The sequence below is a fragment of the Nipponia nippon genome, unplaced genomic scaffold (genome assembly GCF_047370975.1).
Source record: "Nipponia nippon isolate SJK-2023a ecotype South Korea unplaced genomic scaffold, ASM4737097v1 scaffold_2, whole genome shotgun sequence".
In the NCBI taxonomy this organism is placed as follows: domain Eukaryota; kingdom Metazoa; phylum Chordata; class Aves; order Pelecaniformes; family Threskiornithidae; genus Nipponia; species Nipponia nippon.
The window spans coordinates 121,478,287-121,498,709 of NW_028262336.1; the positions used below are offsets into that span (position 1 = coordinate 121,478,287).

The window sequence follows — 20,423 nt, forward strand, 5'->3', positions numbered from 1 at the left end:
TGTCACCAAAATTAATTTAGCAGAGTAACTAATACCTTTCCTGTATGCATTCATTTAATGCATTAAATGGGTCTCAGGGTCTGAATGGGACTGGGGGACTATACGTAGACAATATTGATCAGTTTGCGCTCCTCCAGGAGAACCATCTTAATTGGGCAGGAGAAATTTGTCTTGAATCAACTTACTGGCAATAACAATTTGATGGTGGAAAGATAATTTGAACTGACAAATCTTAAGGCATTATTTTGCTAACATGCTTGATAGCAGTACCTCAGAAACTGTGAAGAAGTAATAACATGGAAATAGAGGAAGAGGTGGTGTTAAACACTTCACTACCCCTTTCTGAACTTCTTTTACTTTATAATACATGGACTTTTATATCAAATCCTTGCTATATTACTGCTGAGTCAGTGTAATCTGTGGTTAGTAGAATTCTGGCCTCAGCATTCCTTGACAATTGAGCTAATATGAAACTTGCAAAATTTTTGAAATTTTCTGTAAGTTTCTTGGACATGTAGCTGATAGTCTATTTATTTTTGAAGTTTGATAATTTGAGATGGAATGAACCGGTTTCCAAAAATTCAAATTTTTAAGTGCTTAGATATAAACTGTAAATTAAGGTGAATTTATAAGAGCAAAAGGCTATTTTCCCATTCCGTTTTAAAATGTGTTTATTTAAGATGATAGAAATGAATTTAAATTAATTTTTTAAAGAATTAAAGGAGCCTAACTAGAGATATTCAGGTTTGCCTTCAACAAAAAGTAAACTTTTCATTTCTCTGTCCCACTGAATACTCTATAGCGGCAGCAATAAAAACTCACTGCACAGGTCTTGCTTCTGACATTCCTGTTATGGATCTGTGGAAGGATGAAATTCAACACCAGGTTCATATGATAAAGCAGCAGAACCTGGAACATATATATCTCATCCCTCCTTACATTACAGCCAGACTCAGTAGCCTAGAGGCCAAGACTAGGTAGGACACATTTGGTTTGTGATTATTTCATCTTGTGATGAATATTCAAATAATTATTTGTGTATTTGTGTAGATGTGGTGCTTAGGGACATGGTTTAGTGGAGGACTTGGCAGTGCTAGGTTAATGGTTGGACTTGATGATCTTAAAGGTCTTTTCCAGCCTAAACAATTCTATGATTCTGATTCTATTTAATGTGGCTTCCAGATTAAAGCAGTATGCTGCATCTTGCAGGGAGGATTTCATTTGTTTGCCTACATGTACCACATCCAGCTCAGCCTTCAGCTATCATATGGGTCTCCCTGTAGGTCCTGTGTCATCCCCATCAACCCCATGTGGGTGTCCTGGATAGCCTGTGGATTCCCAAATTACACCAAAGACCCAACACAAAGTGTTTCAGAGAGAGAGCAAGAACTAGTTTGCACCCCAGGCTTCAGCAAGGGTAATGATTCAATGTCATGTACATCTTTTTATCAACTAAAATGGTTATTAGTTCTAGAACAGCCACTACATCCACAAAGCCCAGAGTGCCTGAGTGGAAAAATATATCTGCTCCTCGCAAACAAACCCTGCAAGAGACTACTTACTAGCTCTGAGATCTGGGCAGAAGAAGGACATAAGAGCTTTGAATAAAGATTTACTTATGGAAAATAATAAAAGCTAGCACAAAGCCCAGGTTAACTGAAACATATAATTAAACTTCACATTTGCTTTAATAAAATACAATATTGACTTTGCTCTTTAAAGTAGATTAGGTTGTTGACATTACAGTAGTACAATAAACAAACCACTAAGCTTTTTACTAGCAGAACAGAAAATTAAAGCTGGTTATGACAAGCCAAATAAAATGAGTTTATTCAGGACTGTATAAATCATCAATAAGAATTCCTAATCACTCGCCTCCAAAAAGCTAGATTATTTGATCTGCAACAAAACTGGGGCTGTGTCAGCAAGTTGGATGCAAATCAAACAACATTCAGACATCTCAAAAATTCTGAAAGTATGTGTCTGGAATACAGATGAAGGCCAGAAATTCAGTGAGGCCTTCTTAGGGTAGTGAAAAAATAAATTAAAACTGTTTTTTACAGAGATGTGGTTATTGAAACAGGAGCCTCTCATCAGCATGGTGTATCACAGCTAAAACATCATCCCTGGTTTTCTAGTCTTATTTTCTATATATATTTTTACAAAGACTTTTCTTTTTTTGATGCATATATTTTATATACACTAAAAACTATACAAAGCTAAACTGTTCATTTTGATGCTTTATCATATAATATTACCTTTTAATACAAAACCACATGGTTCCTGAAAAGGTCTACTATAATTTAAGGCTTGCCAGGCACAATAGGACTCTTTGATGCATGTATTTTATATACAAAGTCTTATTGTAATGCTTGTGATGAATAAAGATGTTCACTCAGGCATGGAGTAAATTTGTGAACTATTAATATTTTATTATCTGTTTCCCTAAATCATAGTCTACTCCTGCCTCAATAAAATGTTTTTTTTCAGTTTTTTTCATAGCATATAAATAAGGATTAAGAGCAAAATAGAAATAACAATAAAATATATAATAAGAATTTTCCAAGATAACTCCAAGAGTTATAATGCAGAATTCAGATGTAGCATGAACTTCTTCACATTTACCTGAATGTGGATATGGTGAAAGTTGTTCATAACTCATGATAAAAGCCGAGAAGTGCATCTGTTTGCAAAAGAGTCATCCGTATTTTTTACTATGCAAGAATTTATTTTGAAAGTACCAAGCTTAAACACTTGCTTAAAGCTTTCTCTATTTCGGACTGCATTTCAGCATTTGCTCATGGCAATTCACTGATTGAAAAAAAGATGCTCTAGAAGGAAGGAAAATCTAGAAGAAATCATGCTGCCACAGCCTTCCTCTTACTACCACTCCTGTGATCCTGAATAGGATATGAATGAAGGACACATGGAGGGGATGAAAGCTTCACAGGCTTCTATTGCTTATTGACTCCTTTCTGTGTTACTACGGCAGAGCTATGAATAAAGCAGAAGTTTGGCCAGATGATCTCTTGACTATAATGTACAGAGAGTGTTGACCAAATCTTGGATGAAGAACAAAAATAAGGCATGGAGGCAACATGGAAGATTAAACATTACTAAAAGAAGATTGTGCCAGATTAGCCTGCTAGATTCTTTTGCTTTTCTAAACAAAAAAGAGTGCCTCTGAAGATTTGGACTTTGGTGAATCCTTTGATTCAGTACAGCAAGAAAAATTATTTTAGCTGGAGAAGGTAGAAATTGTAAAGAGGTTAGAGCACAGGTGAAAGTGGAAACAACAATTAGTCGTGTAAATGGCAATTAGTTGTCCATGAAAGGGGAGCTGTTCATCTGGAGGAAGGTTACCAGTAGAGTTCATTACAGTTTAGACTTGAGCTCTCCTTAAAATGATCATTATCGAGCATGATACAAAAGTGTGAATGTGATAACAGCGCAGAGTTGGAAGACATCTTTTGCTCAGAGAAAAGCATAATATTTCACAGAAAGAAAACCTGGGTGCTACAAAGAACTGGACTAATCAGAACTTTTGCTGTGGGCTGAGGGGTCATCACAAAAGGCAAAGGACACAGCAGGGACTGTGAATTGCTGGTGTGATGCTACCATGCAGACAGACAGAGGGCATCCCAGGGTGCATCACCTGAAGAATTGTGGGTAGAGAAAGTATGTTTATACCATTGTAAAAGTGCTTGCTGAGAACTCATCTAGCATCCAAGAAAATGCAATTACTTTTGACCACATGGGATCAGGGCAAATACATTCATCAAAAGTAGGGAGACCCCCTTCTCATGACAGGAGATTAAAAGACCTCATTTTGTTCACCTTAGCAGACAAAAAGCTGGCCAGGGATGTAAATATCAGTGAAGGGAGAGAACCACCAGTTCAACAGAGAGCAGGAATAAACAGGCCATTAATACACTTATGCCTGAAAACAGAAGGATGATAAGCATCATGTTCTGGAAGAGCCTTTTCGCAGAGCAATGGGGACACGGGACAAGGCAAACAGGACTCCTGCCCAGAAATCATGTTCTGCTCACCCCATCATGGTGGTGGTACTGACAATTCAGAAGAGCTCTTTGTATGTTCTTCACTATAGAAAAGCGTTAAGGAAAGGCTTGTGAGGCTACAACAGTAGCCATCAAGTAATTCCAGTGGTAGGTGGTAAATTGGAAGAGATGAACATATTCCCACAGTAAAACAAAAAAAGATCCTTTTGAGTTTTCTTAGTTCACTCTTGGAAATAAGGCCAAGGGAGTTGAACACACACAGTGGAAGGTGGAATCCAAACTTGCTTATTATATTCCTGTATTTCATCCTGTGTTCTGAGTACAATTCCAAGATTAAATATAGGCTTCTCTGGGTCCAACCAATGCTTCTGTGGCCTTTAAGATCTGTAAGATCTCTCTCTGGAGAGATACACGTTTAGACTAACTCACTGTGCAGCCTTATCTTTTAGTATCTGGCTTGAAAGGGCTTAGGTTAGAGTTTGGGTATTGGTTCAAAAGACAGAAAAATCAAGAGAAACCATCCTATAAAACTGAAAAGAAAATGAAACAAGTTAGCTTAAAGACTTTGCTGAAGTTAATTGCCCAAAGAAATAAATTGAGAGAAGCTGCATTGCTTTGGTCTTGAATTAAACAATAGTCCTATCCCTTGGAAAATATTTTTAGTGGTTTAGCAAATCCTACATACAGAGGGTTAGAGAATACATTTAAAGGACAAAAAAGCCCAGATATCCCACTGTGAGTGAAATATGATTCCATCATTCAGTACTGCTGTTTTCTTAAAATGTTGTTGGGTCTGATGTGGAGACTGGCATCAAAATGCAAGTCAAAATATGTAGGCGTTTCAAATATGTGTTAGATATTGTTCTGGGCTGATTTCTTTTGACATCCAGCTGTGTTTGTGTTTGGGAGCAAAGTTTGAAATCAAGGGTCATCTCTGCAGGCAACTGTGCTGGGAAAAATCAGCTGGCATAGTAAATAGAGAGGGTTTGAGTGAAATACCATTCGCAGCTGAATGGGAATACTTTAGACTGGTTACACCAGTGGGGAAGAGTGTCAGAATCTGAAAATATTTCTTAACAGAACATAAGACAAAGGGACTGTTTTCCTTAGGATATTAATGAGTAATAAATTTATATGCTTCCCCCGCACTCCCATTTCAACAAATCCAGATACACCAGGGTGCTGGCTGGGGAGAATGACTCTAAAAATATGAACTTCTTCACCTTAAGCCCCCAGTGCTCCAAAGACACATCAGCTTGACTTTTCTCACTGCTTATAGAATTTATTGAATGCTAGGAATTTAGACAGTTACTTGGATCAGAAAAGACTAGATTTTGTCTAGAGTTCAGTTACGAATAAGAAAAGCTTTGGGACCCAAACTCTAACAGAATTCAACTCAAACTGCTAAGACATGTATTGAAAGTGTGTGCATAGGCCTGTATCAGCCTTCTGGTTTCCATACAAACAAATGTTCAGTGTGTAATGTCTTACCAAATCCAAACTCAGCCAAAAAAACAACCAGTGGGAAATTCTGCCATATCTTGTCTGTGACTCCTGACAACCAGGCCTTCTGGCTGCTTTTCCTACTTACTTTCTTTCTTTCTCTACAGTGAAGGAAGAGCGTAACTGCCAAGCATTGACTGTATTCTCCCTGTGCCCATCAGGCCCACTGAGGCAGCATGATGTTTGGTGGTAATTCACTACAGCTGTAGGTCAGCAGCAAACACCCACTCCAGAGGCAAGAAGAAAACAGAGATGAATTGCTTCTGTGATCAGCTGCCTTCTGGAACTAGACTTCATGCAATGCAGCCTCCTGTGCTGCTAGTGCCTACAGGCATACTCTAACCCCTAAACAGATGGCTGAATTGCAAGCTGCTGCAGATTGTCTGTTTGCAGGTGTATGTGTGAAGGAGGAGGTTACGGTGGGTTTGATTTCTGTGTATTGCAATGAATATGAAAGTATGTTTCTTATTTTGTGCTTATATAAGAAAGTTACACTTCAAACTTTCCTTTTTGGGAGTAAGGTAATGACAAGTCAGAGAGTTTTTGTCTTCGCACCCCTGGTGTGGAAATGACTATAGTAGGTCACACCCAAAGACTGTTTACTTCTGATGCCTGCTTCCTGCAGCAATGGTAATTGAAGTTTTTTAAAAATGCACAAAATCATACTGAAAGGAGGTGAGGGAGAATCTGGTACATATAAGACCCTCTCAGTCATTGATGAAGGCAATGAGGCACTGAGGTCTGCACTTCTAGTTTTTTTTCTTGTTGGATATTAGTAACTACAATTAGAATTATTTATATACTTGCACATAAATTTCCATTCCCTCTTTCTTTCTGTGCAAGCCATATTCCAGTGCAGGTGGGATGCATTTGAGAGAGTCACCCTGGTACCCTTTCAACCTCATAGTGAGTAATAGGCTCGTTAGGGTGCAATGCCTCTGCCCTACTTTAAGCATGTAGAGCAGGGTATGGCAAGTTCTTCTACAGAATTGCTCTTTTTCCCATTGATTAAAACTACTTTAGATGATACGTGCAGATGTATACCCTGACACTGTAAATATCTACATTTGCTCAGATGAATCCCATTTCTTTTGATAATGAACTTTGTCTCCTGTATTAAAATGTTTGCATAAAGGCCAGTACATAAAAATGGATGAATGGTGGCTCTGATCTGCCTGCTCAGACACTTGAAGTTGTTCATTGAAACACAGCAATTCTACTTGAGAACTAGACTACTTGAGAATTAGGCCAGCTCTCTGGCTCCAGTAGTAGCCAGGTCCAGGTGCTTCTGGGAAATGAGCAAAAAAATCAAGAAGCTGACAACTGTAAAAGCTGAACAAATAATTTCCTAATCACAATTTGACTTAATTTCACCTCGAAGTTTGAGTCTTATCCTAGGTTCAGACCCCTTTTAATTAGTTCTGAAAACTCTTATAATATATGTGAATATTCTTTGTAGCCCTATAAATGGTCATTTCATCTTGTACTCCCAGTAAACACAAAGCTTCTGTAACAGCCTGTTACTACCACTCCTTTGGTATTTGATATGGAAATGAACATGTCTAGCCCATGTCTGCTGTACTGGCCACATGCTAGCATACATCAGTTTATGGAAACAATGCAAATAACAAGTGTCACTGTATTGGTTTTGGTAGATGAGGCTTAATTCAGCAAGATGCTAAGCAAGTTGATTCCAGCCCAGAAAAGCATTTATGCAAGTTCTTAAATTAGTGATTCCCAGCCTCTGTCATTTGTAGTGTCTTCAGAAATACCATCTCTGTGATAAATACTGAAGAGCATTTATGGTCTCACATTTCTTTGCTATTCTCTGAAGGCTCTTTAGAAGTCAGATTTCCAAAAGTGTCACGTACCACAGGTTGAAAATCATTGCCTTAAATGAGGCAACCCTGTTCACCTAGCCATATGGTTATGTGTTTTAGTAGGACAGTTCTTCTACTGCAAACCATTCAGAGCATTTAGAGTATGTGTGTAACAGTGTATGATATAATAAACCCCCACTGTATTCAGTGTGTATAGGAATTTCTGCCAATCTATATAATTTCTTATGTATAATAATATTTTACATTATTTGCTATTTATAAATTGAAAAGCATAGTCTCTGGTTCAAGTATTTAATCTTTTTCTTCATGTCAGTATTTGAAAAGCAGTCTAAACCACTGGTACAACATTGCTCGAGAAGAAATAGAAGTGTTATATAAATGTATTTTGTCTTCTTTTTTTTTTTAATCTGGGTGGCGGATGACTACTGTCTGTATAGTTTTTCTATTCACTAACATGTCAACTGAATTTCATTTATTGTTTGCTAAGGAAAAATCTGGAGGTTTTAATTTTATTTTACACATTTTAATCAACTCTGCTTCCTAAATGCTCAGTTCACAACCCTGCAGTGCGTAAAGGAAATCACATGTCCTCGATGGGGCTAGATTTTTACGGCTGTAGAATACTGGGAAACTCCATGGTTTGGAGGCTACACTAAAATAATGTCAGTTTTTATTCTTCTTGCTCTCCCCCAGCTGAGGGTGTGTGTGTGTGGAGAGGAGGATACAACAGAAAGATATCTGAAATGTTATTCATTTTGTTCAAAACGTAAACAGCAAGTGGGGGATTTTGAAAGTGTTCAGTGTTGGCCTAAACATTCTCAGTTCCTACACAAATGGGTGGTAAAGCTTGTGTTGACTTCAACAATGCATGGTTTTAAAAACACCACCTTTGGCTTTCTTTGTAATAAGATAAAGTTGCAGCTAATCCACAGTACACATGGTCTCCAAAATTCATGGCTTTTTCAGAATCGTTTTTGCTATACAAAAGCCAGAAGCCAAACGCATGGCTGAGTCCCAAAGAAAGAGAATTTTGCTTTCTATATTTAGAGGTGATCATGCTGTTATTTTTAACTGCTTCATGATATGACCGTAGAGCTCAGGTTTTCGCCTCCTTGTTTTCCAAAAGTCTTTGAATTGTTGTAATTATATGTCTCTAGTAGGCAGTTTTATTAAAGTGTTTCTCTCTGTTTCCATCCCAGTGCTTCTGCCAAGGTGCTCTGCACACAGCTTTTCACGCTCGAAAGCACCTGGTTAAAATGATCCTATCTTCACTTCTTCATCTACTTAGCCAAATTTTCTGGATAAAGAAACTAAATTTCATAGTTTTTGTGCCCTGAGTGAGTACAAATAATGTGATGGAGTAAACCATTTTCTCTTTAGAGCATCAATGCCAGTATATTTATGGATAGCAGCTGAAAAAGTGAAAAGGAATCACCTGTGACTCCATTCCTTACAGTATTTACATCTATAAATGTTTAGCCCCAACTGTTAATCTTTGCCTGTGCATGTGATATCTGGGCAATAAAAAGTAAATACAATGTACTGCCCTTCATATAATTTGTATCAGTTCTGCACATCTCTTTTCAATGGCTTTGAGATTTATATTAATTTCAAGTGAAAAGGAATCAATTGTTTATATTTCTTCACATTTTTCTGTTTGAAACATAGATCTATTAATAGAAATAAAGAGAACTTGAATTTCCCTCCGTGATGCGTTGTTAAACTGGGATCCTCTCCTGACAGAGAAGCATAACACACTTGCTTAGTAGCAAGGTGCTTGAAATTTCTGACAAACACACCTAACCTGCACCTAAGGACAAAGAGTAGCTTGAACATAAGGAGAATCATTGCTCTGGACTGCCTTTACAGCCATGGAGAGCTGTGCAGGGGACAATTCTCTCAAAAAGTTTAAATTGAGGTGTTTCAAATCATCTTCCTAGAGAAGCTGAGCCTTTTGACTATGAGGAGACCAAACATCTTGAGGCTAATGTAAGTATTTTAAAGGCGTTTTTAGCTCTGTTCTGTGTAGGAAGGCATCCTTTACTGTCTGGATTCATAGCCATAAGCCTCCATAAGCCTGGAGCCAGTTGCTATAGTCATCCAACATGGCCGGCGTGCAAGACCTGCCACTTTCAGAGCAGCTTTACCTGGAGGTGACAGCACTCATCTACCCTGTGTAAATTAGCTGAGGGAGTTAAACCAACCCCAACAATGAGGTGACAATAGCAGTTTGCAGAAGAACTGCCTTCTCTGAAGAGTTATTTGCCTAAGGAGGTAGGCACATCTCCCACTGGGAAACTTCAGACATTTGTTGGGTCACTCTGCAAAACCAGAAGCTTTCCAAGTCCTTGCAAGCAGAAGAGAGACCTGAGCATCCCACATGTACCCTCTAAACCACAAAACTGTTGGTAAGGGTTTTTGATAAGTGGGAGGCCCTGCAGAGGACACATACAAGATACTGCACCTGGAGGCAAGCCAGGCAGGCACACAACTCTCTTGCATTGTCTAGGTTTCAGCACTTCCAAGGCTAGTTTTTAAAGGATTTAGGTGCTTATCAGGGTCATCAAGCACCAAATCCTTTTCGGATCTTTACCTTTCAGAGCAGAGTCTCGGTGTATTTTCACTAAGGGGAAAATTTTAATAACTTATATCAGCAGATAAATTAGTACTAATCTGAGATAAAGTTCCAGGGAACACAAAACAGACTGTAGTTTCCACATGTGTTAAATAGTCAAGTAAACCCTATGGGAGGTTACCTCACCTAATAAACTATTTTAAAACTTCACAAGTGCCTTGCTGTCACTAAGGCCATATTCTGCATGAATCAACAAAAAGAGCTAAGATAAGGCGTGACTCCTTCCCCACTTCAACAGAGAGGACAGAGTGTGGAGGGATGTAAGAACCAAAATAATTTACGTCCATATTTTTAAGCGTAGCTGTTCCATAATTAACCTTTAAAAATGCCCAGTTCACTTGCAGCATGCTCGTGCCTGCAAGGTCCTCCACCAATTTTGAAATGTGGAACTTTTGGAACTTTTACCCCAAGACAAATCTGAAATATAAGGACCAATTCTATTGGATAAATTTTGTTTTTCTATAAGGACCAATTTAAAACTGATTCTGGCCAATGTTTGGTTTCGGTTTATGCTTCTATATGGCACTTCCCATATCTTTTGTGATATTTTCTGTCTAACAACCTTTACTGCAAATAGATTCACTTAAGGATCTCACTTCCATAATTTTTGCTTCAATTAAGGGTAATTTGAGGGAAATGTTCACCACAGGGAAAAAAAAAAGGATATTTGCTGTTTCTAAATATGACAGACTCCCCTCGTTTTTACTTGCTTTTCTCTAGGAAGATCCCACAACAATAATGTTTCAAGACAATACTGGCTTGTGATTTTGGTCACATCAACTCAGATGTCTTTGAAGTTACAACTATGAAACCAGGGATGGGCTGCAGAACAGTATTTCCTTCATTCATGTTTGAAACAGTGGGCTGCTGACTTGCGACATGTAGTCAATTCCTTGCCATGCTTGCAAACTGCCTAGGGTATGAATTCACCATGAATTCATCCCAGTGGAACAACCAGGGAGAAAAAATGAAATTATGTGTAGTCCTGGCCAAAAACTTTGATCACTTTTGAAGCATCCACAGTTGCAGATTGCCCTAAAATTACACTGAGGAAGCACACTGATGTGCTTTGGGTTGCTAAAGCCCTACAGTAGGCAATAACAACTATTTATGGCCCTTTTTGATGGTAGCCATTCGAGCATCTCTGAAAAATATCAGTATGACAGCATTGCATTAGGTGTCCTGCAGAGATTTCTTGCAGAATTCTCCCATGTTCTCAGTGTATTCCTCTTGTTAGGCAACCAGTTCCAGTTCGAGAACTTTTTTAACTCTCCAGGCAATAAATTTACCCCTTTTGTGAAAATTTGCTCAATATCCTGTGAGGTTAGCACTAGCATGAGCAATGAACTATGTATTCAGACTCAATAACTGCCTCATGTAGGAAATTAAAATTATAGTTACCTTTATGATGATTCATTTATCTCATCGGCTTCCCATAAAAACCTCAGGGGAGGAGTTGGATTTTCAGATATTATGGCTCAATTTCTCGCCTTCACTGACGCAAAAGGGAGGAAGGAATCATTACTGATCTCAGATGGGATAGGCCATACTAAGCACTTTTTGATGTCCCAGCTCTCGCCCAGTACTGTTTCCAACCTTGCCTATTGTCAGCACCTAAGCAGAAGTCACTGTTTATCTGATCACTTCAAAGGGTTTGGTATGTTGGCATCACAGCATGCAGTTCTGGTTATCACATGTTAGGACAGAATAAGTACACTACAACTTAAAATAAAAAAAAAATTAAAAGAGGTTTGATGTAATTATAAAGTCTCTAAATAGAAGAGAATTGTGAAGGTAGGTAAGGAATTATTGTTTATTTCCTTGGGTACAAGAAGAAGGCCATCCAAAGAAGTGGTGAGACAACAGGTTTAAACCAAATGTGATTTTTTTTTATTTATAAGGCACAGTTAAAATGTCAAACTCACTGCCATGGGATATTGTGAAAGCCAAAATAAAATAGGTAAAAAAAATTAATAGACAATTTCTCCTAGGAGAGGTCCAAGCATGTTTTATTTTAAAACAAATGATGAGCCATATACAACCGCAAGCTCAAAATGTCCTTAGTTTAATGATTATTGGGATTGGTAGACTTTATTGAGGCAGGATCATCCTCTGCCTACTATGTTTTTGTATTTTTTTTCTTTTCATATCCACAGTGAGATGTTCTTAATAGATCTATTATCAGAAGAAAGATACAAGCTAGATGAACCGTTGGTCTGACCCAGCGTGACTGCCTTGTATGCTTATGACACATGAAGTTTTGCTGCCTCTGCTTACAAAAGCCTTCCTTATCATCCCATGGCTCTTCAGATGCAGATGGAGAAAAACAGCAGAATTGCTTTAAAACTGCTTTGAAAACACTTGTGAGGTAGAAATGCAAGTCCTTTCTCAGAAACAAGCATAACTGTTAGTGACATGTAGATCAATGCCTGCATTATTTAAAATGTGCACTTGCTCGTTACAAGTATCAGCCTTGAAATTTGCCTCATAAATTCTTCTCTTCTAAATTTCCTGTGTACTCTTTTCTTTGAACTTTTCCAGGCTACCAAATATCTCTGCAAATTTGTTTTGAGTTTCTCCCAGACTGTCAGAAATTGGTGAAAATATAAGAAGATGTTTTACAATAAAAGCCTGAGGCTTAGGCAGGGTTGGCTTTTTAGACACCTTATTTTCCACTTTTCGGAAAGGCTGACCTTGCTAGACAGGTTATTGCTCACCAGTGACACGCATATGCTGACAAGTGGGTTACAGCATCTGTGACAGGAGCCTGGTTCTGTCGTTTGAGCTGAAGAGGAACATGATCGTAATTGAAAGCTCTTCATTTAACCCCAGCCAAGACAGTGTCAAATAAGCCAAAAATCATTAGGACTCCTGCACTCATTGACAGAGTATGTCGTGTCTATGTGAGTTAGGGAAAAAACCCTCAATTTCTTTTTAAGTATTTGAGCTTCTAATATTTTAATAATTATACAGCCTGGGAGTTGCTTTCTTCTCCCAGTATTTGTGATCCTAATTAAGCCTCACATTTATTATTAACACTGCATCTTATTTTGTATGGGGGAACAACCTCTGGAGATGCTGTTCTGTTGTGCTGTGACACCCGAGGCCTCGTGTCTCTCTAATTATTGAGGCCTGCCTCTGCTCCATTAGGATACTGCCCTGTTTAATCCCCTCTTGTTTTTACAGTCTGGGAATGGTTTCTTTTCCTAGTATTTGAAGTTCAAATTAAGTCTCGTGTTTATTAGTAAGTGCACCATTTCATAAGAGAAGTACAAGCCCTCTGAGAAAGATCAGAGAGTGCTGTGCTGAGCTGAAGTCGCCGAGGGATTCCTGGCAGTACAGAGAGGGTCGGGTCAGCAGCAGTACCAGCAGAATTAGCTTTATAGCAAACAAACAAACAAACAAATCACATCTGCAAATTATATCCGAGGGCCACAACAAAAGCCTGAAACTCGGAGAGGTGCTTTCAGTTAACTTTGATAAGGGTGCAAAGAAACTAGGAAGGTCTGAGCATAAGCTACCCATAAACCAAGCGATCACAGCTTTGTGGTCTGCTCATCCATGGAGAAGAGGACAGGGGCAGTAGGGTGAGTGGCAATGACTGTGGAACTAAGGAGGGAAAGCTTTTTATCCTGTCCTGCTCTGTGCAGGAAAGTATCAGCCCCTCTTACCACTGTGACTACTGTCACAGGCTCATTCAAAGCCCTCTGGACATATCATTGCAAGGTGTACAAATCAGGACAACTGCTCTGAGAGCCAGGCCTTTATACATACCCTGCTCTCATGCATGTGTCCATTATAAGTTGTAACCAAGACTAATGTAGCAGGGTCAAAAGAAGCAGTATTGTGAAGTGGTGAACATGAACTTGTACTGGCAGCCCAAGCTCTACTGCTGCTTCTGCCATGGGCTCACTTTATGATCATATATAGAATTATATGAACAGTTTCTTATCCAAACTTTGCTCACTGCTTTTCTCTCTAATGGCTTTACCCTGATGTTTCATGATGTTCTAATCAACTTCGTTCTGCTGCTGACTCCATATCTGCCTCTGATATACAGCTGTATCTGCTCACAGCTCAAAGACCTCAGCTTAAATGCAGTAATGAGATGTGACTGCAAAAATAGCACATTTTCTGTGAGGAATCTTCTCCCTGCAGATATCAAGATTCCAGTTTTTTTTTTTTTTTTTACTCAAGAATATCACCCTCAGTCCTGTGAACTCCTGCTTGCTTTGCAGATCTGGATTCACTTATCTGTAATGAAACTGGAACAAATGGAAAAAAAAATCTTTAGCCACCTGAATAAAAGGACGGCAGTCTTAAAAGGTTGCAGCCATCTGCAGTCTAGATTGGTAGAGATTCAGGCAAACTTGTGATAGCATTGAAACAGAATGACTTCAATTTTCAATAAAGATAATGCAGAAGACAAAGGCAGGATGGCCAGTGAGGCTGTGAAAATAATAAATAACCATGTCAGAGGTAGAAGCAACCCTTAAAAAAAACAATAGGGACACATCTTGAGGGACCAGATAAGCTGCATCTGGCCCAATGTTACAAGTCTAGCAGCAGGGAGTTTTATCTAGATTCGTTAAGTCTGAGGAACAATTTTGTGATGGGAGCAAAACAGGTGTAGTTCATGCAGCATGTGGATGAATGCTGAACTGCCCCTTGCTGGCTGTTCGCCTGGCCTGAATGGGCCTTGCAGGGCTGCAAAGCTTTTAAATACTAGTACACAAAAGAGCAGTTAAATGAAGGAAAATGATAAATGAGATAAATACGACAGTTTAGCAAACATAGGCTGTGCCAAACTAACATGATAGCTTTCCTTGATAAGCTAACTGATCTTCCAGACAAAAGAAATGCAGTTGATCTAATCTACCTGGAGTTCAGTAAAACATTTAATATAGTCCCACATGGGACATTATTAGTTAGGCTAGATAAAATGGGAATTAGTGCAAGAACTAGAAGGTGGGAAATAGCTAGAATAAAGGAGACAACCTAACAGGTTGTTTTAAGCAGGAATTGCCAGCCTGCAGAGAGGCTACCTGTGGACTCCCACAGACATCACTTTTGGAAGCAGCTGTACAGGTGAAATTCGCTGATGCAACAAACCTGATCAGCACAGGGTTTGTCTGCATCAACTTTTACAGTAAAATGAGAGCTTGCCCTGCCCTCAATCCAGGCTGATAGGCTGTAAACCACATCTGATCTAAAGCTATATAACCAAATAACTGCAGGTCTGATATAATAAATGAGGGAATGAGAGACTTTTACCCGTGACCAGAACCACAAGACATTTGCAAAGGATCTGGCTCAAATTTGGCTGGGTTAAACTGTGGTTAGACCAAGTCCACAACGGGTTATACAGTTATACTGCAAAAGAATAATCAAGATGCAGGACACAAAGAGGAGGAAGACCTGTAGATTAGAGTGAGACGAGGCACAAGGAACCTGAGGTCTAGAAAAATAACATTTTGCTAGAAGTTGATTATTGTCAGTAGGAAACACAAAATAGAAAAACCTAGGCGCATTACCTAATTCCAGGATGAAAGTGATCCACAAATGTAATATGGCAAGGAAAACACCCTCCTGTTTTCAAACACAGCTATATTATTGTGGAATGCTCTAATAAGACTGCATCATACACTACGCACAATTACATTCACAAGGACAATTTATTTTTGGTGGCTTCACTAAATGCATGGCCATGTCCTTATTCCTGATTTGCTTACTATGCCTGCTGTTACAACTAGATTCTGTATAATGGGTGGAGCTGTGCTTTGCCTCCTTCGGGCTAATACTGTTAACTGATAACATGAGCATTTCTCCTTTGTTTCAGGACAAAGTCACAAGAGTTAATTTAAGCTATAACAGTAAGAGAGAAGTGCTCATTGAATCAGACGCTGATCTCAGCTGGGAGGAGGTAAATGAATTCCATGTGGTAATTTAAAAATCTGTTCCTTATTGTTTCTCAGCTGTTAGCTGTTGCCTCCCAACTGGGCCTGTGCTTGACTGTGTGCTAATTGGACCCAACAAGCATTGGTAAGAAGGGTCAAAGAGCCAAAGCCTTGGTTTGGATCTTGGCCCATGATGCAGGGAAGTCATGCTTGCTCTGCTTAGCACCTGGAAAATGAAATGCTTATATGAAGCAGAGGACAAGGTTAGCACAAGAACAAATTGGTTTAACCTGGCCATAAATACATTTTGGCTGGAATTCTTTTTAAAATGCTTCTCGTGAACATAGCAATGGGATTCTGGAAAATCCATTTATGGAAGGGGTTGCATGATACCCCTTCCAGCCAACACAAGAGGACAGGCTCAGCTGTTGTGGGCACCCCTTCAAGTTCTTTGTTCTTACCTTTGAGAGAATTACTAAGAAAACTCTGTAATAATCTGTAGCTTAGATCATAATGCATGTGCCAGAAAAAAAATGCAAAACACAGCTTGACTTTTGGTTCCCCGGTGGAGTTTGCAGAACTGGCATTTACAACAACCATCTGATCTCATTAGATATGGAAGCCATCAAGAGATGATAAACATGGAATCCCATAGCACCATTTTTGCAATTACATTTTAAGAGCTGAACAGCATTTAATGCCAAGCTGAATAAAAAGGTGCCATTTGAAATATTGCCGTCCTCATGTGTTGACTTAAGCAAAAGTGAGGATGGTACACACTCACCCCAAATCAGGAGTCATGCAGACCTATTGTTAGCTTGCTAGTAGATATAACGGCTCAAAGGGTGAATCAGAAGAGGGAATTTAGAAAAGATAATGGGCTTAAGGCCCAGCTGTGTAGCAGCCAGTGGCAGGATGACACCATGTATATGTACAGTTTCCAAAAAGCACTCAGTGCATGTGAACTGCTCAACAAACTCATATGATCTGATAGGCTTGTTAAGCCAGCTTCTTTCTGCCTGACAGGTGGGTTTGTTCATAGTCTCTGATTTCTGTACAACAATCTGGTTTTGTGCATGTGTTTCTTCTTAAGAATATGGCTTCAAGATATAGTTGTTTTCTCCTTAAAGTTTCAAAAGCACAAAATGTTGATGCAAAACAGCTTTCAACTTTTTCACACATCAGTATAAACGTAAGCATAGGAAAGGTGAATGGATAAGATTTACTGTGCCATTTTTATTCGTATTTAATAAATACTGCTCATAAAAGATAATGCTGACATTACTTGAATAATATAATTGATTGAATGAAATGGTGAAATAAGAAGGGCCATTAATGACAATCACAGTAAAGTTTTACGTTAGTACTCCTCTTTAATCTATTGAATGAGGGAATAGCTGTTCTGTACACCCTTGGAAATCAGAGAGAGGTACTTGGTTTTGAATTGTGTTGGGACCAGAGGATGTACTACATAGATGATTCCTACTGTTCTTCTTGCTGGCTGAGGCAGGATTTTTTAAAGAATAAGTGCCACTGAGGTTTTTTTTAAGGTCTTTTCCTTCATTTCAGTGAGCAATAGGTAAGGCTGCTGAAATAAATGGATGTCACCAGACATATAAATGGTGCCTCGGCTAATGAGCCCTCTGTGTCTCACTGAACTGTGATGTCTTTTATCATCTCAGTTACTGATGTGGACACAGGTGAAAAGATGCATTATAAGCTACAGCAACCAGGAGAACAAGGGGGTAGACACATTATTTGCAGCTTGTTCTCTGAGGTGAAACTTGGGGTATATAATATATATAAACAAATAAAAATGATGGGTTTATATATATGTGTGTGATTATATATATTAAATATGTAAAGCATCATTTGGAGACTACAGACTGTTTTATCAGGTCAGAGCTCCCCTTATATATATATTAAGACCTGACTGAATCATTAGATCATCCGTTTGGCCTTCAGGATATCAAAGGACACATCATTTCAATCTGTTACCCTTTACTGAATCCAAGAAGTTATTTTTGCATATCAGTCAAAGGATATCCAGCTAATATCAATAGCATGTGCAAATTTTAGGAGTGGTTTTAAAATTTGTGTTGATGTATTCTTATTGATCTTCTCTTCTACATTCTCTGTCACAAGATCGGTGATTTCCTCCTACTGAGTCAATCTGTCTTGTAAGAGAGCTGGGGGATCATCTGATAGATGCCAGGGATAGCTTCCTCTAAACCAAACAAATGAAACAATACTGGATGCCACGTTATGGGAGGGTCATCCTGGGGATAGGGACAACTAGAGATCATCCTGAAAGGCATTTGCAAAGGATCTTCCTGGGAACAGCCACTCAGAGTGGAGTCTAGGAGACAAGAACAAAAGAGGTGCACTGAGGGCTTCCATGAACTGAAGGATCTGGAAGAGAAAAAAAAGATGAGAAACTCCAGATGTGGTAACAGGTAAGGTATACTGAATCTAGGCGACAGCTAATAGGATGGAGGAGCTCTTACAAAGTCTGGAAAGCCTTTGAGACTAGATGAAAATTTATGTGGGTCCTGTAACCCATTATAGCCAAAAGGGCTGTCTGAAGGCGACAAGTAGTCAGAAGATTTCGAGTAACATCTTATCCTATGGAAGTTAATCATGCTCCAAAGGGGGAGAGCGGAGAGAAACAATGCTTGTATTCATTGTTTAATGTGAGAGGGAAGGTCGAGTGAGACAGAACACAGCCCCTTAGCAACATAAGGTAATTTTTCACTGTGTTCCCTAATTATATACCATAAATGTCAGTCACACTTCATGTTAGCTGTAGTTAACTGTAATCCAGCTGCATGAACCCAACATAAATTAGCCAGTTTATAAACTATAGTTTGCTGTTAAATATACCTCAAAATAGGGTACATCTGATTGCCGGGGGAGGTGGAGGGAAACAGATCTGTAGTCTCATCCCATAAATCTCACCTTCTTATCCTGGAGCACTCTTAACCACATTTCTTAACACAAGATCTGCATCAGCGTAAAATTTTGTCCTTGTCTGTCTGTTGAATCTTCTAAATCCTTTTTGCTTGTACGGGATGAAAAGAATTCCTCTTGAGGCAATGGCAGATCTCTGCTTGTAAAAATGACAGAATATTAGAAATTCAATCCATTGTGTGACATGGGAACAGAACTTTTACTCTAGATTTCCTTAAAAATGAATATATTAGAAAATGTGGTTATCAGCAGGCCATTTATGACCAGAAATATTTTCTTATAACTTAGTGCTCCTTATATCTTTAGATTAGACACTTGTAAAATAGGCCATTATGTGTAATAAAAAGCATTTAATGAAACTTTCATTTGGAGGACATTGAATTCAACAGACTTAACTTTGACACTAACAAATGTCTCACAAGAGATGATTTGCATGGAAACCACTGGGGTCTCATTTTAGTTCCTGTAACAAACCAGAACAGTGATTTTATCATTTCAAAGTCATTTATATTAGCCTGGAGCTACATGACACAATGGCAATGCTTAGGATTTGTAGCAGTACATCATCTGCATAAGTGGCATAACTTTCACTGCTGTGATAATCATTCCCAGAGCCTATATCATACATATAAACCTGTTTCAATAGGAAAAAAAAGTCTAATTGATCCATTGTTTCCCAGAAAGACTTATTATCATGTAGCACATGGTTATCTAGGTGGAAAAATGAACTGAAAGGTATGGTATACTGATTGGGTCATCATTTTGTCTACCTTTTAGTAGACAAGATGTTTCTACTGCAATTTTTCAGTTATGTAAAACAGCCAAGTAAGAAACAAATACAATTCACTAATAATGTTATGCCAGGTAATTCTCTTCACTGCAAGAAAGAACAATTGGTAGAATTTAATTAATATTCTAAAATTACAACATTATGTGGCTTGGACAGGCCTTGGATTCGAATTTTTATTTGAAAACTGTTATATGATAGTCAAACAGACCCACCTAGCTAGAGCCACAAACGAACAAACAAAAAGGGCAAAAAGGAAAATCAATGCAAATGTATAGCCTCCAAAAAGTAGAAGGATCAATAAATACACTCTGATGTTAATACCACAGGGTTAGATTTATTAACCCAGCTAGACATCTGAGAAAGAATTTATATAAATACTTAACCCCTCTATTATAAGGATTTATATTTGAAGTTCATCTTTGCAAGAGTCTATTACAGTAGGCAGCCTCTTTGCTCAAAAATGCTCCCTAAAGCAGTGATATTTCTTGTATAAATCACTCCTAACTACCACAGAAACTGAAACGAGATTTTAAACCCATGATAACAATTTTCAAAAACATCTGAATTCGCTTGTTAAAAACAATTTAGGCGAGATATTTCAGTTATTTGAGAACCTAAATGTCACTGATTTCAGGGGAGCCAAGAGCTTCCTGTTATAGTCCAAGGTCTGTCCTTTCTGGAGTGGGACAACGAGGGATCATCCCAGCAAAACCAGGGGTCTTCTGGTTGGTTGGAGACCACAGCAGTGGGCAACAGAAATGGGAC

The 20,423-nt window shown here is 38.6% G+C and overlaps 1 long non-coding RNA gene across 1 annotated transcript in view; it reads right to left on the minus strand.

Moving 5' to 3' along the window:
- Positions 1-17,234: 17,234 nt before the first annotated feature.
- Positions 17,235-20,423, minus strand: part of LOC148055944 (uncharacterized) — a 124,660-nt gene continuing 121,471 nt past the window's right edge. Inside the window, exons 3-4 of the long non-coding RNA XR_015704439.1 lie at positions 18,857-19,004; positions 17,235-18,310 (exon numbers count right to left, since the gene is read on the minus strand). This is a non-coding gene — a long non-coding RNA (uncharacterized LOC148055944). The remainder of the gene's footprint in view (positions 18,311-18,856; positions 19,005-20,423) is intronic.